The sequence below is a fragment of the Schistocerca gregaria genome, chromosome X (genome assembly GCF_023897955.1).
Source record: "Schistocerca gregaria isolate iqSchGreg1 chromosome X, iqSchGreg1.2, whole genome shotgun sequence".
In the NCBI taxonomy this organism is placed as follows: Eukaryota; Metazoa; Arthropoda; class Insecta; order Orthoptera; family Acrididae; genus Schistocerca; species Schistocerca gregaria.
Genome location: NC_064931.1, coordinates 571,820,132 through 571,835,334, shown reverse-complemented (window position 1 = coordinate 571,835,334; position 15,203 = coordinate 571,820,132). Strand labels below are relative to the sequence as shown.

The window sequence follows — 15,203 nt, the reverse complement described above, 5'->3', positions numbered from 1 at the left end:
GGGACAATGAATTCACGGTGTTCTTATTTCAATTTCCAGGAGTGTATATGTGAATAAAGAAATAATAATATTAATAATAATAATATGAAAAAAATGATTGTCCTTGTCACAACACATCCCCATCCTATCATTCAAATGCTGATAAACATACATGACTCAGTGCTCATGTGTGCAAGTAGTTGTCGGCGAACTACACTGATTGGGGACTGAGTAGTATGACTAACTCTCGACCATGCGGCACTGCTGTCAGAACATGTGAGACAGGAAGGTAAGTACACCTGCAGGGTGCAAGAAAAGTTCCCACCCCACGAGCCTGACCGCCAGCCTGCCAGAAAGATAAGACCTGTAGAGGCAGGGCCTAGCTATAAGCCCACCTACCAATTAAGACTCACTTGTGCAGCCCCCTCATACAGCAATGGTTGCCACCATCTCTGCCCACCCAGCCCCTGCGTGCCGTAATGCCATCAGTCACAGACAGCTGTGCACACAGTCATCTGCCTCAAAGCTTGTGGACGACAGATTCCTTTTTTTACAGTGCAATCTAATTCTGAACACTTTATGCTGATGTGAAAAGCACTTACTCTTGTAGAAAAGAAGTGTGCAATTTCAGATGTAACTGCAAATGGCGAATAGTAATAATAATTAGCTACCTCTTACAACTTTCTTTCAAAATAATTCAACATTTGCAAGGGCTAGGTTCTTCTCTAAATACTAGTTATATAACAAAAAGTAATCTGTTTAATTAACAATAACTTTTTTCATTTATTTTGTGGTTAACACACACACATACACACACATCTATACATGTTTTTTTCTACAGAAGTGAAAAAACTAGGAGCATAATAAGTGATGGCAGACATGGGTTCACTGTTCTAAACCTGTCATCGATTCTGAAATACGAGACTTTAGATAACAGCAACATCACCATGGTTCCTGTCATTACATGCAGGAAAGGACTGCATGCACTGTCCTGCAGCCTGCTATGTGTGGCTCACACAACAGACAGAAATGCGCAATCCATAAAAGTAAACAAACATCACTTTCAAAACAAAATCGCATTTGTTTAAATGGAACATGTCTGTTTCTTCTAAGGAAATGAAAACCATAGGTACAATTAAGTGATAAGACGTGGTTTCAGTGTCCTAAACACAGTTATTAGTGGCCTATAGCCCACAGAAACTTCAAGTTTGTGCATGACATCCGGTACAGAAAATGCACTCACAAATAGCCAGTAATGTCACATCTGATGAGCCTGTGTCACCTCAAAAGATGTTTGGAGTGCTCACCATTTGCATCAGTACACTTGTGGAACTGGTGGACAAGTGAGCATTCCTAAAAAAAAAAAAAAAAGTTTCAAATGGCTCTAAGCACTATGGGACTTAACATCTGAGGTCATCAGTCCCCTAGGCTTAAAAATACTTAAACCTAACTAACCTGAGGACATCACACACATCCATGCCTAAGGCAGGATTCGAACCTGCGACCGTAGCAGCACTGCGGCTCCAGACTGAAGCGCCTAGAACCGCTCGGTCACAGCGGCCGGCGAGCATTGCTCAGATTGTAGTGTTTCCAAAGATATTGTCCCATAAATGGCAGTAATGTGTTGTTGCTTATGCTCTGGTGTCATTGGGGGTTTGCGGTACACACTCTTTTACTGTTCCCCAGGGAAAGAAGTCTAATGGCGGTGCATTGGGGGAGGGGGCTGGTCAAATCGCAGGACCTTCCTTTCCTGTCCACCAATTTGGAAACATTGTGTATACAACTTCCCTGGAAACACGTGCATAGTGTGTGGGGCATTCATCATACTGAAACCATACTGGCAGACGTGCTTTGAATCCCATGTCCTCGTTGAGAAAGGGTAGAGTGCACAAATGATTTATATTGCCATCCAGCTACTGTTCCCTGATAAAAATGGAGACTTACAATATGGGTACCACTGATGCCGTACCAGGCATGGACATCCCACTCTCATTGATGAGCAATCGCACGAAGCCAGTAGGAATTTGTGAAGCAAGCTTCATCTGTTAACAACGTATCTCGTAGACAGTCAGGATGACCTGGCAACTGCTGAAGTGCAAAGTGACAGAATTCAATGAGCAATTCAAAGTCATTCCCGTACAGTTCTTGGTGGAGTGACATGTGGTCAGATCAAAAGTATAACTATGCAAAATTCTCCACACACTACTACAGATTATTCCAGAACCGTACACAATCTGTCATATAACCACCTCAGAATTGTACGCTACAGCAGCCACGATAGCAGTATCGTTGTCATTGTTATTTGCTGTGTTTGTACGTTGATGCTTTCCGGCTACCTGTTTCCGTGAGACTTGTGCAGATTCTAGAAATGGTACAACGTGAAGGACGCCATATATCTGGGTAGCGTTCAGCGTGAGCTACGACAGCTGTGGTTGCATTTCTGTGCATTTGCCGTAAATTAACATCAAATCTAGTTTCTCCTTTTTACTGAAGACCTGCATATCGACTAAATGACAGCAAATGTCACCCCAGGACAAAACAAGAAAAGCATTGTCTGCAACGTATGCAAAATGCATCACAGTGTATTTTCCTGTTTGACACCATCAGCACAGTAGGCACGAGCAGGAGACACTTGAAGACTGAACAGTGTAGGCACAACGTGCATACTCAGTCTGTTTACAGCAGCATGCAAGACAATGCAGGCAACTCTTGTCCTTTGCATTACGGCAGAAACCAAGGAGCCGCAGCCATTCTTTAAAGCCTGATATTTCAGAATATATGAGGTTTCGAACAGTGTAACCAAGCCTGTCATTACTAATTGTGAGTCTAGTGTTTATTTATATAGAAAAATATATGTGTCATATAAAAACCTTACTTTGTGTTGATTGTTGACCTTGATGGATTATGCATTCGAGCCCATCATGTGAGCCACCGACATAGGTGCATCCTTGTCCAATTGAAGCTCCCCATTTTGTTTCTTTTCGGAAATATATAAGGTGATCGATTTAGGTGGGACATCTTGTATGTACTGCGTGTCTCTACCACGGATCGTCGGGAGAATTTTCTCTGATGTTTCAGCAGATGTTTACAATTTCGTTTTTGCAACATGTAGCTGGAGTCAACTCAAACAAATACAGCTAATCAGTCTTTCATACGACGCCCAGCTGCAGTTTTTTTCCCATTACAAACAAAACGATTTTTAAATCGGAATTTTATGATCCCATTCGATAGAGCGGTCCCAAATTAGTCCAGCGAATTATTAGTATTATATACCTGAAACAAAGATTATTCAGTTCTGCTGCAGAGATTCAGCAGTGATTCTGCTGGTGCACTGATTATTCTTCGTGGTTTGCCGTTCCTGTTCATACACACCAATAAAAAGAATAGCTAATAAACTAATTTGGGACTGCTATGTCGAATGGGCATAAAAATGCCAGTTCAAAATCATTTTGCTCGTAATGGGAGACAAACCGATGCTTTCCATCGACAGTGGGCCTGGCATTAAAGACAAGGTAACCAGTATTTGTTTCGGCTAACTCCAGCTACACGTTGTAAAAACGAAATTGCAAATGTCTACCGAAACACCAGAGATAATTCACCTGACTGCTCTTAGTAGAGATACCCTGTATGGGCAGTGTCCAATCTCAATCACTCTCGAGCGAATAGTGTGAGAATAACAGGGTTCCTATCTCATCTGCACATATGAAGCATTTGTCATCATGGCGCAACAGACCGACATTCAGCTCCAGTGCTGCATGTGCTTCATGATTCCATGAGCGTAAGACTACTTGATGCATCATATGTGGAGCGGTACCTCACAGACACTCCTTGTAGTGCTCCATCCTGAGAACCTGTGAGGCCACACAATGCATAACCTTAGCCCAACATCAAGTGACACCTGCATCTGTACAGTACGCATACATTTAGGGTCTCATACCTCACAAACTCCACAATCTTCAAGCAATTCGCCTCATCTTTCATCAGGCCAATAACTTAATTGTTCTGGAAGTTATGCTGTAAGGATTATCAGCCACATATTCAGGCGTGGCGAATTTCTCAGGAGTGTACCTAATCACTTCATGTCCAGCGCAGCCTTTTACTCTGTAGATCCATATAAAGTAACTTTGGATCAGCGAAGTTTGGTTTTGCAAACTCGTATGTGAATCGGTACATGTGGAGTTTGGAGAGGTCCTGAATACATGTACCTATATATACAGGCTTCGTGAACTCCACTGAAACCTTAGCCATTTCCAAAACAACTAATCTTTCATTGAACACTGTGACCCATTTAAAATTTGGCCTAGTGATGTAGCCCCTTGTGCGACGACACCCATCCCACTGGTAAAATCAATAAATTTGGCGGTGGTTTCTAATATTCTCCATGACTTTGCCAAAAACGGAATTATTCATTTATTTATAAAAATCGTTTTCGGAATCACACATCGCAAGAGCTCTCTTTCCAGTATTAAGATTAATGTAGTCCTTCTACCAGGCACATTGCTCGGGGGAGGTGCTGCATGTGATCGCAATAAGTCTCGTCCCAGACATGAGTCATTGCAGGAGAATAATGTAGCTCTGCTTATTCTCCAGCATTGTCATCAGCTTGTGGACAGAACCATTCTAGGGGAATAGGTGCTCCGGAAACAGCCGCAAGTCACTGTGCACGTCATAAGTTGGTGGAATATTCTGGATATGTCAGCAGGCCATATCCCATACCAGCATCCGCAGCCACATCTTGGATACCTTCTTCCAATTTGTCGATATGATTTTCGGACAGCCATCAGAACCCTCCAAATGGCAGAGATTGTTGCATGGCATTCCATTAGATTGTTTACATCGAATTAAAGATGTAACTCAAATCTTCAGATGGCCTACACTGCTCCTCACTCAGTAATAGGTTATTGGCCTTGACCTCCCCTTGCATGCATTGGCAAAGTTCACCGAGAATCCCGTATTCTAAGAAAAGCAACATATCAACATTGGTCAACAGTTAGATGTTGATACATGTCTTTTTTAACATTGCATTCGATGAAAGCCCTGATATGGTATAATAGAAGGAAGGATCAAGAAAGTATGTACCAAGGCATGCAGTCTGGAGTTTCTCAAAATCGTCTGGAGCAGGCACACACCTGTGTCCATACACAGTCTAGCCTATACCTCTCAATTAGAAATGTCGAATTCCTGCCAAACACTCACCGTGTGCTTAGTCTCTGCATCTGTTACGACAGTGCCTGTGAATTTGCTAATGAATGCGATTATACTGGGCACTGTGGTTTCATGGAATCTCTCCATCAAATCCAGATATTCATTATGAAAGACTCCCTTTTTTGTGGAAAGCTGGAACTTTGGAACCTTGAGATATGCAGCTTCCATGATATTCACATCATCTCAATGCACTATCTCAGCAAATTTGTGAAGAGATGTGTGCATGAATTATAATGAATCCCGATAGCAGAAAGCTATTCTTGATGTGATTCGCTTGAAGAATGAAATGTAGTTTTCTACATTTCAGGTATGACACTGACCTTATCATTTTTCAACATCGAATCGCCGAAGTGCTCTACAAGAAAGTGAACATCATACCCACTCATATTATTGAAGGAGATTGATATGTGTCATGGCAATTTGTATTTCAAGTGCGCATTGTGAGCTGCATCATGGAACTTCCCTGTTGGACGACAGTGCTCTCGACAACCCACAAATATGACAGTGAACTGGCTGCTCACAAAAGGCATCATTGCTGTTACGGTGAAGCTCGTCAATACTCACTGCAAGTTTTTCGAAATCAGAGAGCAGTCGTCTCACAGGATTATCCCCAAGATATGATTAGAATTTTCTGAGATTGGAATCATATCAGCATACATCTTGACGCGCTAACACACTCAAAACGTGTCGTTCTGTGAAAGTGATTTTAGACGACGTGAGATCACCTTCACAATTTATCTCAGGAACTAGTAAGCTTTCAGAGTCAGCACATACAACAAAAGGACAGCATATCTGGTGGAGAGAATTCTTAAAGTTAAGAACTTTTCATCCACAGTTGGCCTTGCCACGCTTACCGATTCCTGTCTCGAGCAGTCAATCAGATGTCTTTCTAAGTACTGTCACTATGTGTAAGAGTTGAAGTATCTACAGAAAAAATGCTTTGCCCTATATTTTTCTGATACTTTGGCAGGAAGTATGTTTTTAATCCAGATATAGTGCGCTTCTCACCATTGGAGAACGTGTTTGGGGCACTGACTGGCTATATTGTAAAAGTAAAGGAGTCTGACGACTTTATGCTTTAGTTCTTTGTGCACAGTGTACTCGTTTCTCCTGGCTTGTTTTTGTTTTTTTTTCCTTCCTGCAGACCGTAAACGTGAAGTGAATAATTGGGATTTTGCCCATCGAATTTTAGTAGGTCTTGGATTTTGGTGGATGATGAGATGTCTTCAAAATTATAATGCCCACAAACATTGGTTGTTTATTGTGTACCTGCGTTTGTTGCATTTTCTAGGTAATTTCTATCACAAACAGGAAGCGACCATATGAAGCAATATTTATCCCCTTTTTGGTATTCTGTACATTAATGCATGCCTGTTTAGCAGCAACATCTACTGGAAGAGGGATGTGACAGAATCCCCAATTAAGTGGATCAAACACATAATAGTACACATCAACATCTACATCAATACTCCGCAAGACACATGACAGTGTGTGGCGGAGGGTACTTCTGGTACCACTAACTGATCTCCCCTTCCCTGTTCCATTAGCCAATGGTGCATGGGAAGAATAATTGTCTGTAAGCCTGTGTATAGGCTCTATTTTCTCGAATTTTCTTGTTGTGGTCATTTTGTGAGATGTATCTGGAAGGAACTAATATGTTGTCTGACTCTTCTTGTAAAGTGCTCTCTCGAAATTTCGACGGTAACCTCTCTGCAACACACGACGTTTCTCTTGTAGCATCTGCCACTGGAGTTTGTTGGGCATCTCTTTAATGTTCTTGCACTAACTAAACAATCATGTAACGAAATGCGCCACTCAACATAGGATCTTCTCTATCTCTTCTCTTAGCCCTACCTGATATGGGTCCCAGACTGATAAACAGTACTCAAGATTCGGTCAGACAAGCGCCTTGTAAGCCACTTCTTTAGTGGATGAATTACATTTCATTGAGATTCTTCATATGGATCTTAGTCTGGTATCTACTTTTTGTGCTATTTGTTTTATGTGGTCATTACACTTAACATCACTCCTGATAGATATGCCAAAATATTTTACAGTTTCCAGGAATTTGTCATCAATAGTGTAGTTGTAAAGTAATGGTTTTCTTTTTGTGTGTACATGCAATATTTTACATTTATTTACGTTCAGACTCAACTGGAGTCCCTGCACCATTCACAAATTTTCTGTAAGTCCTTCTGCAAATCGTTTCTATCTTCTGAGAATGCTATCATCTTATAGAGAGCTGCATCATCTGCAAACAGCCTTAAAGAGTTTTCAGTGCATTCTGCTAGATCATTTATGTTCATAATTAAGAGTAACAATCCTATCACACTTCCTTGGCGTACCCCTGAAATTACGAGGGCCACCGAAAGTAATGCACAGCATTTTTTTCTTCAACATTTCTTTATTGAATATAATGATAATTACACACATGAAAGAATGGTGTTTTATCTACACACCCTATTTTTCCACGTAATCTACATCCTGTCCTATGGCCTTCCTTCAGTGCGAAACAAGGGAGTGAATGCCCTGTCGGTTCCAATTCTTGTCCTGGTGGTGGTGCCAGTGCTTCACTGTGTGAATCACCTCCTCATCGTCCTCAAAATGTCTTCCACGAATGCCATCCATTAATGACACAAACAAGTGGAAGTCCGAGGGGGCTAGGTCAGGTGTGCCAGGTGTGAGCTATGGATAGTCTCCCGACCGGTGCAAATCGTGGAGCTTGGCCGAACAGCGACTAACAGAATCGCAAAACTGTCCTCCACAACCGGTTTTGAGAAAAAGTGGAAAAACTGTTTCCACTGGGTAAATACACACTGCCCTACACTGTATGTTGTATACAAAAGTATGGATTAGTACAAAACCATTTGCATGTAAGATATAAGCAAAATATAAATGGACTTGGACAGTTTTGCATCTGACTTTGCAATTGGGCACTTTTGCATGCAACTGAAATGGACATGGACAGTTTTGAACCTGGCTAGTAGTACATGAGGAGAGGATATAGGATGAACATAAAACTGTGTATTCAGTTTTAATTTCTTTTAATATTTCTGAAGGTACATGGTGTAACAACTGACAAACTGCAATCCACTTAATAAATCATATTTGGAACAATGTCTTCATCTTCTCCTGCTAGGCATTCTGATTCAACTGGTGCCCCTGACCCGCTGGAACCTAGTAATGTCATGTACCATGACAGGGATTCATGTTCCCTCCAGGACTCACCATAGTGTTTCTCGAGGAGTTTTGACACATCCTCCAGTTTCTTTACATTAATAGGAACAACTGTGTTTGTAATGCAGCTCGAGTTTATGTGTCCTTAGTGTTTCCCACATTTGCATATGGACACTGGTAGGTTGATTTCAGAATTATAATTAGGCTCCCCTTGGACTTTTATAGCATTCTGAGAATCTCGAATGATGATCACTCGTTTTACTTTCGTTATCTGGAAGGGGAATGCTGCTGCGGGTTTAGTGATGTTTTGAATGGCTCCTTTCCAGTCAACTACCTTCCAGCCTCTTCCTAGAATGTGAAGGGTCCCATACTGTTCCAAGGTGGTATGGTACTCCGATGGCTGAACTACCACTTCTCGTTTCTGCAGTTGCCTTTTGATGAGCCCAGAAACCCTATCACAAGGCATGAATGAATGTCCAGTTACGGGTTAATTAACTTCTATTTTGTTTACTCCTGGTGCATGTTTGTACATCCAGTGACACAGCATTGAGACAACTATTGTGTTATTATTTTGCCCAGGACATCCATCGGCAATTAATCTCAAAATTTGTAAGTTGCTCATGTCTGTATGGCACAAACGGTGATAAAGAGCTGAACATATTTCATTTGACTTCTTCTTACTTTCACATAAGACGTTATTAGTGGTTAACTTTAATTTAGAGGAACCTACTACAATGGCAAAATTGTATTGGTATAATTGCCTACTGTAATAGAAACTCTGATCAGGTATTTTTGGCAACGATAAATTCTTTTGGCAGTCAAAGGACATTGTCAGAAGGTTGTCTTGCTTTTCCTTCAGCAGTGAATAGAAACTGTTTGCTTTGAGGTTATGAAGTCTCTTTCGACCCATAAGTTGAGCTTTCTTAACGTCACACTTTTCAATTTTGATCTGCTCCAAAAGTCTGAGGCACATGGAATATACATCTGTTTTCGGAGATCCAAATCCAGTGTTAAATTTTGTATTAAATGAGTTCGTAAAAAAATTCTGAGTGACTCGCTCTTCAGGAGTAACCACGGAATTATAATGTCGCTACATCTTTCTAATGTTGAGAGTCGCAGGTAAATACATGCGACAGCTTTTCTCCCTGCAGTAATGTGACTCAGTTGGAACATACCTTTTTATATGAGCAATTACTTCCTGTCGTTTGGGCTCATTCTTCATCGTCTGGCGATCACCTCCTCTTCTCTCCTTAGTGATATCTCCAGTCTTGCTTGAGGTGATGGCGTGCAACGTTTTGCACTCTTGCTTTTGAAACACCAAGAATGTTCAAAAATGTTTCACAACATATTTCACTGACCCACCCGGTACTTCTTTTCGTACGAAATAAGAGATTGTCTGTCCTCTGTTGATTTGTCTTTCTCCCCAACAACGAGATCTCGAAGGTGTCTTGATATTAATGTATTTGAGAAAGAAATTATCTTGGTAAATTGTATCACACTTTACATAATAGCTAGTATGGAAAGACTTAATATCTGTCATTGTCAGGCTAGCACAATCCCATCCGACTCGATGACCACATTTTGATGCTCAGGAAGTCCTTTTGGTGAATATCTGAAATCACACATATAAACAAAAAGTTATTCACAGATCAATGTTAGGTCATGTCAATAATAATAGTCAAGACACATATTTATTACTTTCACACAAATACAGTTAATAGGGTATATATGTTTTCTTAACACCCTGAACTGTTGTTCTGATGTTCAGATTTCCACCATTTACTGCATGATGTAAAGACAAAAATAATACATACCTCTTAAATTTTGCCATATTACGTTTCCACTGGTCTTCACGGTTTACCTGCTTCCTAAAACGGTCAGATTGTCTTTCTGTCATGCCATGATTATGTTCCATAATTTATAATTTATTTAGATGAAAAATGTGTATAACTTCCAGAATAAACATCTTTAAGAGACCACACAAGTACAATGTTTACATGCTTATGGTAGCCATCTTGCATTACAGTCACATGACCCTAGCCTTCAATGCGATTTGTCAAAAGGGACAAGGCAAGTTTTGCACCCAACTTACTGATGAACATGGACAGTTTTGAATCTAACCACACTTTTCGTGAGCTGTTTTCCATAGGACATGTAGAGCTTTGAGCATAAATAGCATTTCAAATATGTGTAAAATGTCATGCTCTACAATTCAGAGTTGCCAACTCAATTTTTAAAAAAGTAGACATGGACAGTTTTGCATCTAAGCGACTCAACTGTACTTCTGTCGAGAGCAGATGCTCCACAGACGTCGCACAAGTGTTTGTGAATATTCCCCACAATTTCTTTCCCTGGAGTGAGAAATTCAATGACGGTACGTTGCTTGTAACGTACATCACCTGCAGACACCATTTTGAAACTGTCCTGCAGCTACGCTATCTGTCGGAAATAATGGGAACTTGGCGCGCTCACTCAGGAGACTTCAAATAATACATATATAAAGGCGGGTCCACACTGAGCGCGCCGCGCCGCGCCGTGCTGCGCCGCGCTGCTACACCCAGCGCACATGGTCTGAAGATCGAGCGAAGCCCCGTCTACACTGACCGCGCGCAAACGCGCCATTTCCTTTGATGTACCGACAACAGCCGGAAAACTACGCGCAGAGCCGTTTTGCGCTCAGTGTGGACCCGCCTTAACCTTTCGCATTCGTAGGATTGTTTTAGGCATTACTTTCTGGGAAACCCTCGTACTTTCACATTTATCGATTTTGTCTAAACGGTGGTACTGAAGTCGATGAACACGACATCAACCTGTGCGTCGATGTCTACAGCGCTGTGGATCTAGTGGAGGAACAGAGGAAGCTGAGTTTTTGCAGAATCTATGTTGATTTTTAAAGAGGAGGTTCTCGTTCCCCAAAAACGTCATAATACATGAGCATAAATATGTTCCATAATTCTACAATTCAACAACTGATTGATGTCGACGAGATAGACCGACAATTATGTGCAGCTATCCTACGACTCCACTTGAAAATGCCAATGACCTGTGGTTTTTTTTCCAGTGTATATGTACCTCCCTTGCTCCAGCGACGTACGATCAACTGCTGCTAGAAGGGGAGCAAATTCTTTAACATAATATCTGTGGAATCTTACAGGTATATCATCTTGTCGTGATGCCTTTCGAATACAAAGCAACTCTAATTGTTTTTCTCTTCCACAGTCTGTTATCTTAATATCTGCCGTTTTGGAGTTCTCAAGTTGATTGGAAGAAGGAGCCATGTTACACTCTTCCATGGTGAAACAGTTTCGGAAGATCTAATTTAGTATTTTGGCCTTCGATCTGTCATTTTCCATTTCAGTATTATTATGGCCCCTGGTTGACTGAATACACGATTTCGAAGCACTTGCTAGTTTTACATACATATAAAACCTCTGAGCCTCCTCAGTCAGATTGGTTGACAAAATTTTGCTTTCAAAGTCACTGGACGCTTCTCCTATTGCTCTTCTTATGGTAATTTTCGCTTCGTTCAGTATTTGATTGTCAGCTAGGTTTTGACTTCTCTTGTATCTGAGATGAAGCTCTCTTTGTTTACATAGCACTTTTCTGACAGCTATGAAAACCCACGGTGTGGCTTTCCCACCCCTTAAGACCTTGCCCAGAACAGGCTAGTCTAAGACATCCTTTAGAATTTTTTCCTATTTCTGCTACACATCGTCCCTAGCACTGAATACTTGATGTTGACTACTCAGATACAGTTCGTATTCTCTCACTCCTGCTAAGGAAAATATTTTCCTACCTTTCTTAACATTCTCTGTAATACCTGACGTTATAGATACTATCAGTCCTATGATCGCCGATATCCTCGTCTGCTGGACTGGAAAAGCCTCATGGTACAAAATTGAAATCGATGTCAACTACATTGTGGAGGATATATTGTTTATTTGTAAAATTCAATTTGCATATTCTTTATTTAATCAGTTTAGGGAACGGCCTTGCCGTTGTGGATACACCGGTTCCCGTCAGATCACCGAAGTTAAGCGCTGTCGGGCGTGGCCGGCACTTGGATGGGTGACCATCTGGGCCGCCATGTGCTGTTGCCATTTTTCTGGGTGCACTCAGCCTCGTGATGCCAACTGAGGAGCTACTCGACCGAATAGTAGCGGCTCCGGTCAAAGAAAACCATCGTAACGATGCCATTTTTCTGGGTGCACTCAGCCTCGTGATGCCAACTGAGGAGCTACTCGACCGAATAGTAGCGGCTCCGGTCAAAGAAAACCATCGTAACGACCGGGAGAGCAGTGTGCTGACCACACGACCCTCCTATCCGCATCCTCAACTCAGGACGACACGGCGGTCGGATGGTCTTGATGGGCCACTTGTGGCCTGACGACGGAGTGCTTTTATTTAACCAGTTTCCAGCAGATCTCTTTAGTTTGATCTCTTTATTTGGTAGGAAAAGCTCATCATTCTCTGTAGTTGGAAGGTGCAAGTGTTGTAAAATACTTCGAAAAAAAAAACAGTTATCGACCTGTCGAAAAGTAATGAAATACGCAAATAAATCGCTTTTTTCCAATTGCTCATGCAATACTGTCATGAAGCTGGCGTCAAAATCAACATAAAACACTTATCACACGTAATTACGCCGCTACAAATTGATGTGAAACGCTCAGTCTATGATGTCCTGCTCTAATTACGTTTGTAGTTACAGATCATCGAATAACAGTCGCAAAAAACAGCGTCTATAAAGATCCAAAAACATCACTAATAAAGATCTAAACGTCTGCCTAGTAGGCACCGCAATGGAGATACGTGCACCTGTCCAAACAGATGGGTGGTGATAGAAAACACCGTTCGAGCACTGCGCCTGGAGCACTCGCCGCAGCAGGTAGCAGTGTACTGGGCCGCTCTACCGGCTATCGCGACCCTTTATTTGGGGTTCGGTTGTTTTGCGAAGGAGACTAGACAGCGAGGTCATCGGTCTCATCGGATTAGGGAAGGACGGGAAAGGAAGTCGGCCGTGCCCCAAAGGAACCATCCCGGTACTTATCTGGAGCGATTTAGGGAAATCACGGAAAACCTAAATGAGGATGGCCGGACGCGGGATTGAACCGTCGTCCTCCCGAATGCGATCCTTTGTTTCCTCGCCAGCAGACTGGAGACGGCTCCCTTTTGTCGGTGTCTTGTGGCCGTTGTATCAGCCTCACTTTGATGTGGTATGTCGGATTTTAGAGGTAGCATCAAAGATATTTCCTGGAAGGAGTGCTAATTTAACAATATACTTCCTGCATTCTGTCTGAAGGATCCTCTTCCCTTGTGAAATACCCCATACCCCAGTGTTCGAGGCAGCAAACCTGTATCAGTGGCTTAGAAGACCTTCCTAGAAAGACCAACAAAGAACGGTGCGTTTCATGTCGTCGCACACAAGCGGGTTCTCGGGTTCTTTGATGCATTCCTCAGCTTAACCTATTGCCCTCGGAAGGATGGTGACCACCTGCTCAGTTGAAAGACCCTGACAAAAGCACGAAGTGGTTCCTGCAGGGACGGCGCGTTTCCTGTCTAAGCACTTGCTTCAGAGACACCCGACAAGTTATGTGGAAAAACCAGGATGTTGCTCTTGGCCTTGATGTAGCTGACAACCAGTTTTCCAGGGAGGACTGACGAACGCTCACAAAGGCTTTCCCTGTCTTGCCATCTGCATTCTGTTTGTAGGTGGCCCTGAAGTATGTGAACAATACTCATCACAGGGGATTTGCACCATCTTTGATGTAGCAAACATCTGGTTTTCCAGGAAGGACAGGTGAACACATTCAAAGGCATTCCCTGTCTTTCCACCTGGATCCTGTACTTGGGTGGTCCTGAAGGATGTGAATAATACACGATGTGTCTGAATCTGCAGGTCTGTGTTTTCCCCCTGAACAAGCGTTTCTGCTGGTTCCCACCAAAATAGTGGGTGGAGTTCTTATAAACTCTACCATCTCCACAGTCATCTTCATTCTGCTCTAGTCCGTGACTATGTTCAGTTGTCATCGTTGTTAGTGCATTTGTCTGCGCTACCTCTTATGTTGAGTTGCCATCATCTAACACCGCTATGAAGTGGTCAGCATCTTCAAGCAGCATCAGTGGTGGAGGGAAACATCCGAGGCAGTACTTGTAGGAATTGCCATGCATATTTCCATAGCAAGCGTTTGTGTGTTTGTTTATCTGAGTCTTCAGATTTCGTTATATATTTTTCGTTATTTCGCTGCTCTGAGTGTTCAGATTTCGTTAAAACGAATTTATTAGCAAGTGTTTGTCAAATCGGTGTGTGTTCGAAGTATATTTTCGTTATTTCATTGCGCTGAATGTTCAGATTGCGTTAAAACGAATTTTGTAGCAAGTGTTAATCGTATACTTCCTCCTAGCATGTTTTTATCAAATCAACGTGTTAGAACAAATTTAGTAACAACAGTTAATATTTTGAAGTATACTTTCATTATTTCATAGCATGAGCAGCAGTATATTTTTGCTAGAAAAATGATTCCTTGATATTGCAGCATTCATTCCAGAAATGATGGCTGAGCCTGACCAGCAGCTGGATGCTGAGAGGATGCAGGCTGACGAGCTGTACAATCCCCAGAGCACCCTTCCATGGCGATTTTGCTATGTTAGTACAGATTCTCGCTAAGAAATTATTTTTTCATAGTGTCCTAGCTTGTGTATGTGTATACGTATTCGAACCGATGTGTTCTTGCTGTTGTAAGTGATTTCAAGGTGATCAAGGGGTGTGTTTATACCACACTCAATAAATCTATCGCAGATGTCGGGTACGTACTATTTCTTTTCGTTAAATTTTTTTCATAGTT

General features: G+C 41.9%; 1 pseudogene; it reads left to right on the top strand.

The window, feature by feature from the left end:
- The first annotated feature begins 12,343 nt into the window (after positions 1–12,343).
- Positions 12,344–12,461, top strand: LOC126299642 (5S ribosomal RNA; annotated as a pseudogene).
- The last annotated feature ends 2,742 nt before the right edge of the window (positions 12,462–15,203 follow it).